Consider the following 15,556-nt stretch of genomic DNA (forward strand, 5'->3'; position numbering starts at 1 on the left):
TTACTGACTCATTTTGAGTCTGTGATCCACCGAAACCCCACGATCCTTCTCAGCAATACAACTGCCCAGACAATTACCTCCTCTTTTGCTTTTGTGCATTTTTTCTTCCCAAAACGTAGCACCTTACAGAGGTGCTGAGTATGTGGGAGCCCGAGGGGCTTGGTTCCCTCAGGAAGAGGGCAGTCACCTGAGCTGTGTAAAACTTTCCATATGTCCATCACCTTAGGCCTACCTCCCTGCCACGCCCCTTGACAAAAGGAAAAAAAGGCGCCTATGACACCTTACATCTCTCTTTGTTGTGCCTAGTTCTCCAATCTATCTGTATCCTTTTCAACTCTAATCCTATCCTTCAGAGGACCTGCAAGCCAATTTTAATGTTATCTGCAGGCTCGATCTGGAAACTTTCCATTCCAACATCCATATCATTAATAGATATTAAGCAACATTTGATCCAGAACAGACCTTGTGGAACCTTCTTTGAAACATCCAACTTTTTTACTTCTGTCCTTTTGTAACCCTGGGTGCGACACTACATGCGCCCTCACCTGAATAATGGGATCCTGAGGTACCCTGTAGCCAGTAGCCCTGCCCAGCCCCCCTGGGAAGCTGCTGCAGTGCCCCCGAGTGGAGAGCCTCCCCTTACAATCAAGCACCCTTGCAGACAGTTCTCAAACTATTTACAAGATTTAATTATTTACATCATAACAAATAATCATTAAACAAGCACATGGATATACCGACTAATAAACCCTCAAGAACTTATTTACACAGTCTCTCACTTGCACACGGTGTACTGGGGATCCCATGTGCACTGCCCCTGGAGGGGTATCTCAGGGAGCGGGACTGTCTGTGTCCCTGCACGTGGTCTGTGGACGCTCCCTGGTGCTGGTGTCCATCTCCGTGCTCCTGGGGTCTCTGGGCAGCAAGCAGCAGCTCCTCTGCAGTTCCTGCAAGACAGCCTTCCCCTGCCTTTGCCCCCCTTCCCTGGTTCTGCTGTGAGCAGTGTCTGGGCTGCAGGCTATAGCAACCCTCCTGCCCCACACAGCCTCACAGAGCCCCAGCAAATGCAGCCCCTCCCTGGGCTTTGCCTGCCCCTGGGGCCCCTCACCCCTCAGGGAAACTAGGGCAGACTCCGGCAGTCCCCCCCTCCTCCCGGCTCTGCTGTGCTCACCCAGCCACACTGGCTGCAGTCAGGTCTCTTCAGACATGAATTCTCCACACCAGCAGTCCCTGCCTGCTCCTGCCGCCCAGCTTCTCCACTGCTGCTCCTGCAGGCCTCTCTCAGGGGCTCTCCGAGGGACCACTGTGCTGAGACTCTGAAACCGGTCTCCAGCCTGACCCTCAGCCCCCTCTCTCTCTTGTTCCCCCCCCCGCCGCAGGAAAAACTGCTCCCCCTTTTATCCAAGCCTCTCAGCCAATCCCAGCTCAGGGCCCTTCCCAGGCTTTTGCTAACGGCTCTCTTTCAAAACTGTCTGGGGTTACATCACCCCTCCCACTTCCAACAGGGCTGCTCCCAAACAGCTTCACTTGCCCTCAGAGCCTACAGTGTCCCCTCTGGGACAAACTCTCTCTCTGCCAGGCAGCTCTTCCCATTCTGTTCAGGTGGGTCCATTTTTTGAAGGCTGCTACACTTTTATACTTATTCTCTGTGTGTAGTTATTCATTCACTTATGCATCCACCTAAAAGTAATTCTATCTACTCCATATTTTTCAAGTTTACTTATGTGAATGTCATATGGGACTGTATCAAAAGCCTTACTAAATAACAAGTATATTATGTTCACTGAATTCCCCCACTCAAACTAGTTATGAGGTCAAAGAAAGAAATCCAATTGGTTTGGCACAGCTTGCTCTTAAAAAATCCATTATAAGGCCTTGGGTCAGTTCTGATCCTGAACATAGTAGGTTCCTCTGAGCTGAAACCCTGTGCTTTTCTTCTTGTTTTGGGTATCCTGGATACCTTCTGTCTCTTTAGAGTAATGTCTCTCCCTCTGATTATGGATTGGCCTCTCCTTTAAGCAACTTCTCTTTATAATGGGCCTTCTAGCATGAAAATGTTTTGTGGGAGATAACATAGCTCCTATTTGTATTACTTTTAGGGACTAGGGCTTCTAGCACACATTCGTTTAATGGCACAATAGGATCTGATCCCTGATCCCAATTATCATGCCTTCTGCCATCCCATGCCTTCAGTTTAAAGGGTAATGGAAACGAGCAACAAAAACGTTATGCAACTTTTGGAATATTTTTGTGGCTGGTGTCTCCCTCTTTGTTCTGCCATTAATTCCTTGAACATGTGGTGGGGTTACTATTAATAGCTTAATTAACTGGTTGATCAATCATATCTTAATTGTAATGTCTGCCCAGGGCCTAATAGTCTAAGGGTTTGATGAGGGCTAGGGAATCATTCCCCACATCCTTCCCCTGTGTGGATCATGACCTATGGAAGGCTCTCTGGACAGAGACTATGGTGGAGTGTGATGTGCCCCCTCCAGTCCTCTTGAAGGAGGGCTGAGATTTATACATGAATCAAAGCCTTGATAGTATTGTAAAGAGAGAAACAATAGTAATGATAGTAAATCATGATTATGAATAAAAGACAGTTTCAGACACAGAAAATACCTTACTGTAAAATGGAAACTGTAGTTTTGCTTGTATAAAACTTATATTCAAAACAATTATACTAAAACCTTGGCCTTTGCCTTGATTCTTGTTATAAATAGAAAGGAAAAGAAGGTTAACAGTGTTGACAATTATATTAATGTGTGTGTAATACTGTGTGAAGGATGGGCTATAAGAATAAACAATATTTTATTGTGAGGGAAATATCTCTTGGTTGTTTTTTTTTTTTTAATACCAGGACAATTCTTTTGTCCTCTAGCAAATTAGTGCTTTTATTTAAAGGTTAAGTAATGAGAGACATGGCAGTAGGTCAGTGGGTAATATATACCTACTCTCACTTGTTTAAATTATATTTCCTCTGTACTCTATAGCTCAGCAGTATTTGAAGACTATTGTTTCCTTGGCTTAATGCAATCTTTCCACACGAAAAGCTCTTGATCTGTTCCTTATCTACACTCCAGTTGCTGGCACCAGTGTTTCATTCGTTTGGTGCTAAAATGCCCAGAAAGCAAATACATATCATTTCCATGTTGAAGCATCCCCCTTCTAGATTCTTTAAGTCAGCTTATTTTCATTAACAATTTTTTTTCCTGTCAGCACTACCAATGCCCTCATGCCCTTCACCCTAGAGACAGAAAGATAAAGAAAGAGAGGGTCTGTGTGTCTGCAGATGAGAAGTTCAGACCAATGCAGCCTATTCAAACAAAGATAATGAGATTTCCCTTTATGTGTTTGAACATGTACATATGTACTGCATCTGCATTGCACAAATTCACATATATAAACATCCATTTATTTTACTTGTGACAAAACAATTATTAAATGTGATATTATCTAACACCAGTGAAAGGGCCCGATTCAGCTTTGTGCTCATGCCTCCTTACCCATTATTGATATCAACGGGAATCTAGTATGCACAGCAGCTTTGGGGCCATGTTCCATCCCTCACAAATTCAGTTGAATTTATAGCATTCATTTTTATCCATGATTTCTTGTGATATATTTATTAAATTGTATGTTCATAAATTTTTCACCAGCGGGTAGATTTTGGGAAGAGCTGAGTATCTGTAGCTTTATTTCATGTCATTTGAGTTGTAGTGCCCGGGGTTTTTAAAGAATGAAGTCCCCAAACTATCTAGCAATTTGTCAATATACTTTGATGTATAGAATCACTTTTTGAAGCCCTTATTTAATTTTCTTAGCCCTTACGGGTGCATCCAGAGAAGCGAGCATGTGCCTGTTATGGTGTCTCAAAACAGTTTGAGACACTGCAAGAGGCACACTGGGAACAAAAAAATGTTCACTGCACTGCATCATATTTGTAGTGTGGACTCTAAATTTGATACCGGGAAATGCCAGTATTAAAAAAAAAAAAAGGCACAGCAGGCTCACTCCTGGAACATACTCTGAAGCAACTGGAGGCTGGGTCCTGCCTCAGTGTGCTAGAGCAAAAAGGAGTGGGGCAAGGATGCAGTGGTGGATTGGATCCAGGTGCTGTCCCTGATAAGTAGGGACATGAGGGGCTGTGGGATTTGTGGATGGGTGTATAGAGTTTGTGGGGAGGTTTTGTGGGTATTGGGTTTGAGGTGGGGGGGGGATGTCACACGCTGTGCCATGCATAGCCCCTGGCACTGGTAGCAGCAGCCAGCTGGGTAACTGGGGCTATGGCCCACTGCAGGCACAGCCGCTTCATGGCATGGTGCCACCTGACTTGGGGTCTGCACATAGTGAACAGAGCTGGCCCGACCCGATCTGGCCCGGCCTGCCTCGCTAGCGCATGCCTTTAAACAAGACTGGGGTGGCTCCTGCCTGTAGCTCTTTTTTAAAGGTGTGCGCTAGCAGGGTGGCCTGGGATAGGTCATGCTGGTTTTATTTGCTATGGTCCAGTTGGTTGCTGCTGCCAGTGTCAGGGGCTGTGCATTGCAGGGAGCGGGTTGGTGGGTGGAGGGGCAGGCATGTGGCAGCTCCCCCACACCCACAAACCCCATACACCCACCCACAAACTCCACATCCTCCCATATCCATCCCCCACACACCCACCCAAGAACCCCACACCCCTTCTTACCCCCCCTCCTGCAAACCCCACATTTCACACTCTGTGCGCCCAGATGGAACCTGCTGGCAGGAGCTGTTGCTGCAGGGGCAGCTTTCCCCATGTCTTGGTTAGCGAAGAGGTCAGGGTGAGCTCTGATTTTTCTATGGTAAAAAAACCCAAAAGCAAACACCAAAGCATAGAGATATTTAGAATTTATTTTATTATGATGATAGAGGCACTGGTAGGCTTCCAAATTGTTTTAAAATTGTAAATATATCAATAAAACATTGCCCAGCTGATTTCTCTCTCTCTCTCTCTCTCTCTCTCTATATATATATATATATAGCTTTGGTGTTTGCTTTTGGATTTTTTTACCATAGAAAAATCAGAGCTCACTATGATATTGAGATAAATATGTGAGAGAGAGAGGGTGGAGGGGAGAGATGTTTTAGGGTTTCAGAATAACTATCCAAAACCTCTCTCATCTCTCATACCATGTTGTCAAGAACACAGAAGGTGTGTACCATAATGTAAATTATAACAAATATTTCAGCTACCTGCCATAGGATACAGGTTCTTTCACTCAGAAGAAAGAAAATGGGGAAGCTTCAAAAGAAAAATGAGAGACAAACTGATCATATACTGCAGGAAGAATGGGTTAACATTCTGGAATTGTTCAGTTATATGTTTTTATATGAATACCTTCAAAGGCAAGAAAACAACAGCTCTTGGTCAGCCTGTCTGAACACAGGAATATGTCTAAGTCTTCAGTTTTTTTTATATTTCGTATTATAGTCAGTTATGAATATTATATGAATGCAGTCTTTTAAATGCATTTTTAATGTTATATTTAATTATCACTAAGCTTCCACTGTCATCTTTATATTTGTATTGCAATTACTTGCTTTTAATTAAGATTAATACAAAGTTTGAGCATGTATAAAAAATGAGGCATTATGTAGAAGCAGTTATTTATATACAGAGTTGAAGTCACTCCTCACATTCCAAGATAAAAAGAACTTTAATAATAGTAGGAATGTTATCAGCCTCTAGTGACCAACTGTCTTCTCATTAGTAATTAGGGAAGCAAGTAATTGTGCCCAAAGTTTAGCCTTTTTAACCTCTGCAGATATGCAGACTCTGTGCTGACAGTTGACGGTAGTGGAAGGTTCTGGCATTAAGCCAGAGACTTTTCTCTTGGTCTAAAATTAATGCCATAGAGCTGTAATCAACATATTGTGTGAGAATCCTGCTGAGATATATTTTCTTTCATAATATATATTCTTAAGCTTTTGAAATGAAAATCAAACACACATGGTTTAAAAAAAGTTTTAGAAAAACACATTAAGTATTCAAATGTTTGCCTTTGAAGGTCTGTGAACGCTAGTCTTTGAACATTAATGTATACAAATAACTCTATGGATGGAGTTGTTCATTTTTACCCAAAGCTTTACTGACCAAGGGAGTTTGGTACACTAGAATCAAAACCAACATGTTAGCAAATAAATGGGACTAATTCCTTGAACTCGGGGCATTTTTACACATGTAAGTACTGTAGTGCCAGGTGCTTTGAAAAGCTCCTGGTGCTGTGTCACTTGCAGTTGTATAAGCAGTGAAATACGCATCCACCCTGACAAAATGGTGGTGGTGCGCTTTTGAACTAAAACATATAGAAGGTGTTTGAGTTCAAAACGCAGCGCTGCCATTTTCTGTGTGCTGACACACATTTCGGTGCTTATACAACTGCACGCGGCGCAGCATAGTTCGCATCAGCTCGTGTCCAGAGCAGACTCAGTTAATCAAGTCTGCTCCAAAGCAGCAGATCTCCAGCGCGTCATAGGACAAAATGCCCTCTTCTGTTTCTACAAGGTGAGAGTCACCTGCAGTTTGAAACCATAAGGGAGTGGGTATGCAGAGACCCTTGAGAGCTAGGGCTGTTCAGCACAGAGCATGCATCCTCCATATGGAGAGTATAGTAGAATCCAGCAACCGTGCACACTGCTTTGACTTTTACAAAGACGTTTAGGAGTAAGATTGCAATGATGGGCTGATCTTTCTTATCACAAAGGAGCATTCACTAAATCTAAAGCATGTAATCTCTATGTTAATTGAGAGGTTTACTTTAAATGCGGAATAACAAATATTAGATTTTGCTGGGCTCTATGGCATTGTACTATGGAGGTGTGTGCGTGTGTGCATGTGTGTAAGAGTCTGGAAGAAGGCTTGAGGAGCATGTGACCTATTTGAGGCAGTGGAAGAGTCTATCTCATGAGAGGTACAGAATTGAGCACTTCAGGGTGGTTCCCCTGTGGTTGTGTGGTTCTAGACATGTTTGGTTCCCCAGGAACAACTAGTAGTGGGATATCTTGTGCTGCTGCTAGCTATCCCTGGGGAACACCTTTTCCACGTGCTCTTTGGCATGCAGCAGGGTTACTCTGGGTAGGGTAGGGGAGGCTGGGGCCAACACAGGGCTGGCTCCAGCAGCCTTACCTGGGGTCCTGGGGGCCTCCTGGGGCTGCAGCAGCAGTGGTCCTGCTGCTCGGAGCTTGTCTGGCAGCTGGATTGTGGCCCTGGTTGGTCAGACTCTGGTTTTGAACAGCACACTCTGTCCCCTTGTGTGTCACTGCTTTTTTTTTGGCATGGTTTTTTGACCCCAGATACCCAAGGGGTCAAAAAAATCCTCTCTGCTGCTCCCTTGCAGTGTGGAGAATAGCTGTATGGTATGTGGTACTGCAGACATGTCTGTGCCACGACATACCGCACAGCTGTGCTCATCTGGATGCCACGATAGGGTGTGTCCAAACTAGTGTGGATGTGTGTTGTGCAGCACTGCAGACCGTCTGCAGCCCCATGTGCTGCACATGCAGGCATTCCTCAAGCTGCTACTTTGCAGCATGGGGTTATATTTTTGACCCTGGGAGATTCTGGGATCAAAAAGAGATCCCATGCCTAAAAAAAGCGGAGCAGCATGCATGGCAGCAGTGTGTACCCTGGCTGGCCAGAGCCATGCTCTAGCTGCTGGCCAGGCTCCCTGCCGCAGAAGTGCCATGACTGCAGCTCTTAAAGGCCCCCAGGATCCCAGGTAAGGCTGCTGGGTCCAACACAGTTGCTGGCCTCCACTACCACCACAAAGAGTGCCACTGCTACTTGTTTCTGAAGAACCGCACATTCCTGCTTGTGGGGACATGCTCGCACATGTGCTTGCAGCAGCTCAAATAGCAGCAGCACAAATTTGTGCCAGAGATTTGTGCCTCAGCACATGTATCTGAATGTGCACTTTGGTGTGGGGCAAATTGTGCCACTTGGGGCAAACTGACCCTGCCCAGCTCCTCCTGGATTTTCAGCCAGGGGGAGCTGGAGGCTGGGGCCAGCACCTGTGCTGGCCTCAGCAGTATAAAAAGCTGCTCTGGTGAGCAGCTCAGAGCTACTTTCCTTCAAGAGCTTCTGAGGCCCGGTTAGTTGGTATCTGGGGACACTAAGCTCCTGTGCCAGCTGGACTGCTGCACAGCCCTGACCTAGAGTGGCCCTTGCACCCTCTACCCACCACAGCAGTCTGGCAATATGGGTTGCTGCCTGGCTCTGACCTGCTGCCACCTGTAACAACATCCACCCCCTTGGACCTGTGGCCTCATGGATGCACACCTGCCAGACCTGGATGGGGACCACATGGCCACCTGAGCTGTAGTATGGGCACTGCAGCTGAGCCATCTGCACCTCTGAGCTGGCTGCCAGTGGGCTGTGGCTGCACTATGCAAATGTATTTTGCGTATTTTTTCTGTACTGAAACAAAAAACAGTCTATTTAGTATTTAATTCTTCAGACCTTACCTGAAATAACATTCACTAGCCAGAGCATTGTGGACCAGACTTTTAAATATATTTAAGCACTTAAAAACTTGTAAATAGGCACCTGGTGGTATTTTCAGAAGACCTATCTGCATCTCAAAGCATCTAAATAGTTTTATAAATCTGGCTTCAGTTGATTATGTAAGTACTATTTAATGTAAATTGGACTTTTAGGAAAAAGACAAGAAGGAAATAAAAGTAAATAAAAGTACTTGCATAGGTTCTCATCTAAGCATAGACTCTGAAAGCCTTAATAATTCAGTCAAGAAACTTGGATGCAAAGATTGCAAATTTGTAACTACAGACCTTAAACATTTGAATAAAGTTTCATATTTTTTCAGCTGTGTTTCTTCTGAAACAGACAGCTTGTTACCTCAATGTTGTAAATAACAGGAAATCAGTCAGATTTCCCTGAGCAAGCCTCCTCCCTGGTTGATATAGTTCTTGCTTTGGAGATAGTATGCATCAAAATCCTCATTAGCATGGTTTTACACATTACCTTGTTCTTCAATTCAAACCTAATACAAAATTACATTATTTTTCATGGTTCACTATATATTTGACTGAGTCAGTTATCTCTTGTTATACCATCTTTTCAATCTCTTCTGCAGTTGTATAAACATTTCAAACAGCCTTTTCATCTTCCTATATGGGCAGCAGCCATGCCAGGAACCAGGTTTATTAGCATTTTAAGTATTTTGTCACCTCAAGGCATTTCTTAGACTTCTTTTACTGAATTTTGAGTTAGCAGATTCCTTTTAGAGCCAACCAGAGACCTATTGTTGGTATCTGTGCACAAATACATTATGACAGAATGTGGAATCCTAAGTGAAAACCTGCAGAAGTCAAAAGAAAGACTATATGCCTTGTCTTAACAAGGCGATCCAAAAATGCTGTTTTGTCACCGATACATAGTTGCCATAAGCTGGTTCTATATACATCACCTTTTTGTATACCACCCTAACCTACTCTTCAATATTCACTTGATGAATATTGCAAAAAAGTGAGAGATGGGTAAAAAAAAAAGAGGGAGAGTGTGAAGTGGTAGATTTAGTTCAGAACAATCCAGTTCAAAACAACTGAACCTCTGGCTTGGACCCTCCTGCCTGTTCCTGCATGCTCCTTCTTGGTCCTCCTTGCCTGGATCAACTGCTTGCGCTGACCATGACCTTGTCTCAGCTTTCAGCTGCTATCCTGGACTAGGACTGACACCTGGCTCTGAACTTGGCTTCCACTTTGGTAAATCCCTAATCTAGCATGATTTACTAAAATTGCCTGCTTACACTCTGGTCAACCCTTACAAGGGTCCCTATGCCAGTCACTGTACAAATGCTTTGTAAAGAACCACTTGCTGGCCTGAACGGTTTCCAGTCTAAATGAACAAAAAGGACCAGGGGTGTACAGTCACAGGAGGGAGAGGGACTAACTATAGAGGTTGAAGTGAGTAGGTAGTTAGATTCAGATGAAAAGTAAGGTGTAAATTGAAAAAAGTGAGGATAATTGCTGTGTTTACTTGAATCTAAGATGACCCCCCCACCCAATTATTAGATTGCAGACATAGAAAATTATGAATGTTTTAAAATGCCCATGTCTAGATTTTAGTTATTGGAGGATCATCTTCAATTCATCCCTCCTACCACTGCCACAGGGGAACTTGTGTCAGAGGAAGCAGTTGGAGGCAGCCTACCCCACATCTTTGTCCCCTCCTATTGCCACTTGCCCCCCTGCTGCCTGTCCTCCCCCAATGCCTTTCCTCTCCTATCATTTGTCCCCTTCTTGTGCCATCCACCCCTTTTCATTTGTAGCTGCTCTTGCTTTGCCTCCCCTAGGGGCATGGAGCACCCAACCAGGTCAGGTAGCAGTAGTGGTGGTTCCAGCTTCAGCCTCCAGCCCCAGTCTGGATTGGGGCTGGAGCTGCAGCAGCTCCCCCACCACTCTGCACACCCCTTCTCTGCACCCTCCCTGCTCTATGTATCTCCTTTCCCTGTGCTCCTCCTGCACCAAACCCTCCTTTCCTGTCTCTTTACTGTGCTCCTCTCACTCTGCACTCCACTTTCCCCATGCCCTATGCATCCCTTTCCCCACATCTCTTCCCCTGAACCCTTTCCTCACATTCCCCTTGTTCCATGTGCCTTTTCTCTGTGTTCCCTCCAACACCATGAACCCTTTCTCCCATGCTCCTCCTAAACTGTGTGCCCCTCTCCATGCCACTTCCCTGTACTCCCCTCACTCTGCACTCCCCTTCCCCCATGTCCTTTCTGCACGATAACTTCACTCCAAATGTCCCTTTACCTATGCCCCCTCATACTGTATTCCCTTTTCCTTTGCCCTTTCCCCATGCTTCCCTTGCTCCTCATATTCTGTCCTTTGCATCTCTGTCACTACCCTTTCCCCTGTGCTCCCCCGTTTCACATGCCCTTCCCCATATTTCACCCCACACCATGCATCCTTTCCCACACACTCCCCCCTGCACTCCACTCCCCTCACTCCACTTGTCTCTTTTCCTGTGTCCCCCTTGCTGTGAGCATCCCTTCCCCTGTAATCTGCCCACTGCCCTTTTTCCCATGCTTCCCCCAGACCACATGCATCTTCCCTACACATTGTCTTCTACTTGCTACCTGCCGGATGAGCCATCCTGCCCAGAGCTTCCGCAGCTGCTTGCTTGGCCTGTACTTGATTCCCAGATGAGAGGCTTTCTCTCCCATTCTGAATAAGGAATAAAAGCTCATCTTATATTTTAGTAAATAAGGTAATCATTAGGACAACTTACAAAGTGTTGTGGTAGAGTTTCCATTGCTTAAAGTTTCCAAATCAATACTGGATATATTTCTAAAAGGTATGTTAAAACTGAACCTTAACTTATGCCAAAAAAAAAAAAAAAAAAAAGGATTGGGGTTAAAATTTTGTGGTACTATGTAAATCAGACTAGATTACTAGATTCTTCCTGTCTCCTCACATCCATGGGAGGTGTTCTCATTCTTTCAGAGAAATCAGGGCAATCAGCTAGTTATCTCATGTGCCTGTACATGAATGCATGGAGCCTGGGAAACAAGCAGGAAGAATTGGACGTTCTTCCACAGTTAAGGAACTATGATGTGATTGGGATAGCAGAGACTTGGTGGGACAGCTCACATGACTGCAGCATGGTCATGGTTGGGTACAAACTGTACAGGAAGGACAGGCAGGGAGAAGAGGAGAATGCATTGCATTTTATATAAAAGAGCTGTATGATTGCTCAGAGCTTCAGTATGAAACTGAATATAGACCTATTGAAAGTCTCTAGGGTCAGAAGGGAGAGCAACAAGGGTGAAGTCATGGTGGGGGGTCTGGTATAGACCACCAGACCAGGAGGAAGTGGTGAATGAGGCTTTCTTCAAACAGATAGCAGAAGTTTCCCTGGTTCTCATAGGGGATTCCAATCACCCTGACATCTCCTGAGAGGACAATACAGCAGTGCACAGACAATCCAGGAAGTTTTTAGAGAGCACTGGGGACAACTTCTTGGTGCAAGTGCTGGAGTGGCCAACTAGGGGCCATGCTCTTCTTGATCTGCTGCTCAGAAATAGGGAAGACCTAGTGGGTAACAACTTAGACAGCAGTGACCATGAGATGATTGAGTTCAGGATCCTGAGGAAAGGAAGAGAGGAGAATAGCAGAGTATGGACTTTGAACTTCAGAAAAGCAGACTTTGACTCCTTCAGGGAACTGATGGGCAGGATCCCCTGGGAGACCAGTTTGAGGGAGAGAGGAGTCCTGGAGACCTGGTTGTATTTTAAAGAAACCTTGCTGAGGGCACAAGAATTAAACCATCCCAATGTGCAGGAAGAATAGCAAATATGGCAGGTGACCAGCTTGGCTTAGCAGAGAACTTAAACACAAAAAGGAGGCTTACAAGAAGTAGAAGGTTGGACAGATAAATAGGGAGGAGTATAAGAATATTGCTTGGGCATGCAGGGATGAAATCAGGAAGACAAAAATGCAATTGGAGTTGCAGCTAGCAAGGGACATGGAGAGTAACAAGAAGGGTTTGTACAAGTATGTTAGCAACAAGAGAAACGTCAGGGAAAGTGTGGGTTCCTTACTGAATGGGGGAAGCAACCTAGTGACAGATGATGAGGAAAAGGCTAAAGTACTCAATGCCTTTTTTACCTTGGTCTTCACAGGAAAGGTCAGCTCCCAGGCTGGGCAGCACGGTTTGGGGAGATGGTGAGCAGCCTTCAGTGGTAAAAGAACAGGTTAGGCACTATTTATAAAAGCCAAGTCCATGTGGCCAGTTGCAGTGCATCCAAGAGTGCTGACGGAATTGGCTAATGTGACTGTAGAGCTGCTGGCCATTGTCTTTGAAAACTTGTGGTGATTAGGGGAGGTCCCAGAAGATTGCAAAAGGGCAAATCTAGCGCCCATCTTTAAGAAAGGGAAGAAGGAGGATCCAGGGAGCTACAAACCAGTCAGCCTCACCTCAGTCCCTGGAAAAATCATGGTCCTCAAAGAATCCATTTCTAAGTACGTGGAGGAGAAGAAAGTGATCAGGAACAGTCAGCATGGATTCACAAAAGGTAAGTCATGCCTGACCAACCTGATTGCCTTCTATGATGAGGTGACTGGTTCTATGGATGTGGGGAGACTGGTGTACCTGGATTTTAGCAAGGCTTTTGATATGGTCTCCCACAACATTCTTCCAGGCAAGCTAAGGAAGTGGATGAATGGACTATAAGGTGGATAGAAAATTGGCTGGAGCATTGGGCTCAGAAGGTAGCTTGACGTCTAGTTGGCAGCCAGTATCAAATGGAGTGCCCAGGGGTCAGTCCTGGGGCTGGTTTTGTTCAATGTCTAATCAATGACCTGTAAGATGGCATAGAGTTCACCCTCAGCAAGTCTGCAGATGACACCAAGCTGGGGGAAGTAGTTGATATGCTGGAGGGTAGGGCTAGGATTCAGAGTGACCTAGACAAAATCGAAGATTGGGCCAAATATCTCATGCGGTTCAGCAAGGACAAGTGCAAAGTCCTGCACTTAGGATGGAACAATCCCATGCACGGTACAGGCTGGAAGCTGACTGGCTGGGCAGCACCTCTGCAGAAAAGGACCTGGGGGTTACAGTGGACAATAAGCAGAATATGATCCAGCAATGTGCCCTTGATGCCAAGAAGGCTAACGGCATTGTGGGCTGCATTGGTAGGTGTGTTGGTAGTAGGTTAAGGGAAGTGTTTATTCCCCTTTATTCAACATTGGTGAGGCCACACCTGGAGAACTGTGTTCAGTTTTGGGCCCCCACTACAGAAAGAAAGTGGACAAATTGGAGAGAATCCAGCAGAGGGCCACAAAACTTGTGAGTGGGCTGGAACCCATGACTTATGAGATCAGGCTGAGGGAACTGGTCTTATTTAATCTAGAAAAGAGGACACTGAGGGGAGATTTAATAGCAGCCTTCACCTATCTGAAGGGGGGTTCAAAAGAGGATGGAGCTAGACTGTTCTCAGTGGTGGCAGATGACAGAACAACGACCAATGGTCTCAAGTTGCAGCAAGGGAAGTTCAGGTTAGATATTAGGAAGAATTTTCTCACTAGGAGGGTAGTAAAACACTCAAACAGGTTACCCAGAAAGGTGGTGGAATCTCCATCTTCGGAGGTTTTCAAGACCTGGCTGGACAAAGCTTTGGCTGGGATGATCTAGTTGGGGATGATCCTGCTTTGAGCAGGGGGTTGGACCAGATGATCTCCTGAGTTCCCTTCCAACCCTAATTTTCTATTATTCTATAATTCTCTGGTCCCAGTCACTCCTGAGTCACAGAATCCTGCTTGAATTTGTTGCCTCCCTGAGACACCTTGCACACCTGTGGCTAATGGTGTCCTTTTTTATTGTGCACTTGCTTTTTTTATTGGGTGCCCATCCCACTAGCAGACCCTTCTATTTTTGATTGGGAATAGCAATCATTCTTGCCTTAGTATCATTAGCAAGACAGATTTAGCAGTTACACATGCTTTCTTCCTTAATTATGCATTCTTCAGTTCCTTTGATTAAACCATGACCAAAATCATAAAGACATATGCAAACAGCATAACATAATCTACACAATTCCTCATCAGCCATCACAAAAACAAGGTGTGTATCTTTTTTAGAGGCACGCAGCATGTGAGAAAGTATGGTGTTTGTTTTACTTTTATTGAAAGTGATTTATTGAATCCCCCCTCCCCCATTTTATTTTTCCTTTTCCTGCTCCCTTTTCTTCTTTTTGGGTTTTTTCCCCTTTATTGAAGAAAATGGTTATTTGGAGATAAAAACACTAGGAATAAAGTATCTGAAAGAGTCCTGGGCTCTAGCCAAATTTCAGCAGAACTAATGTTCAGCCTTATGGGCTAAGAACTAAGGCTTCATACAAGGTTCATCCTTAATGGAGCAGTCAAAACAGATATTCTAAAGTCTATTTTAAAGGTTGGTAACAGGTGAACCCCTGTAGAGAAACTCAATGCTACAGGTGTCTAGGGCCACTTTTCTTGCTTTAATCCTTAGATACTGTCAGCAATAATAATTTTGTTGAGAGGGCAGGGGGCCTTTCATCCTTCCTTTTTAGATTCTTTAGGCAGTATATATATCCACTCCATTATAACAACCTTCATCAAGTACCATAATAAGTGTAATTGATTTTATCAGTCTGTATAGGCATTTGCTAGTCCAAAAGTGACAGGTCCCCTATATGGTAGCACAGGTATGACAATAATGACAATATTTTCTTTTTCACTTCAGCTATGAATTCTACTGAACTGGTTGAACTCACAGTGCATCGCAGTTAATAGCACAGTCACTAATACCGTCTCAGGGTGAGTTAGCAAATTTACAATTGGATATGTAGGACATTTTATTTGTTTTTTTTCCTCCCACACAAATATTTGCACAGGCACTTTGAAGATACTCTCATTTGTAAGAGCAAGTTAGAGGTCTCATTCTCCAGTCTAATGGAAATGCAGTTTACACACACAACTTTTCAGCTTTGAACAAATAAAATTAGGAAATGAAACTAAATAGGTGCAAAAAATCTTCAATACATCTTTGACA

Source organism: Alligator mississippiensis, chromosome 2 (assembly GCF_030867095.1).
Source record: "Alligator mississippiensis isolate rAllMis1 chromosome 2, rAllMis1, whole genome shotgun sequence".
Lineage (NCBI taxonomy): Eukaryota > Metazoa > Chordata > Crocodylia > Alligatoridae > Alligator > Alligator mississippiensis.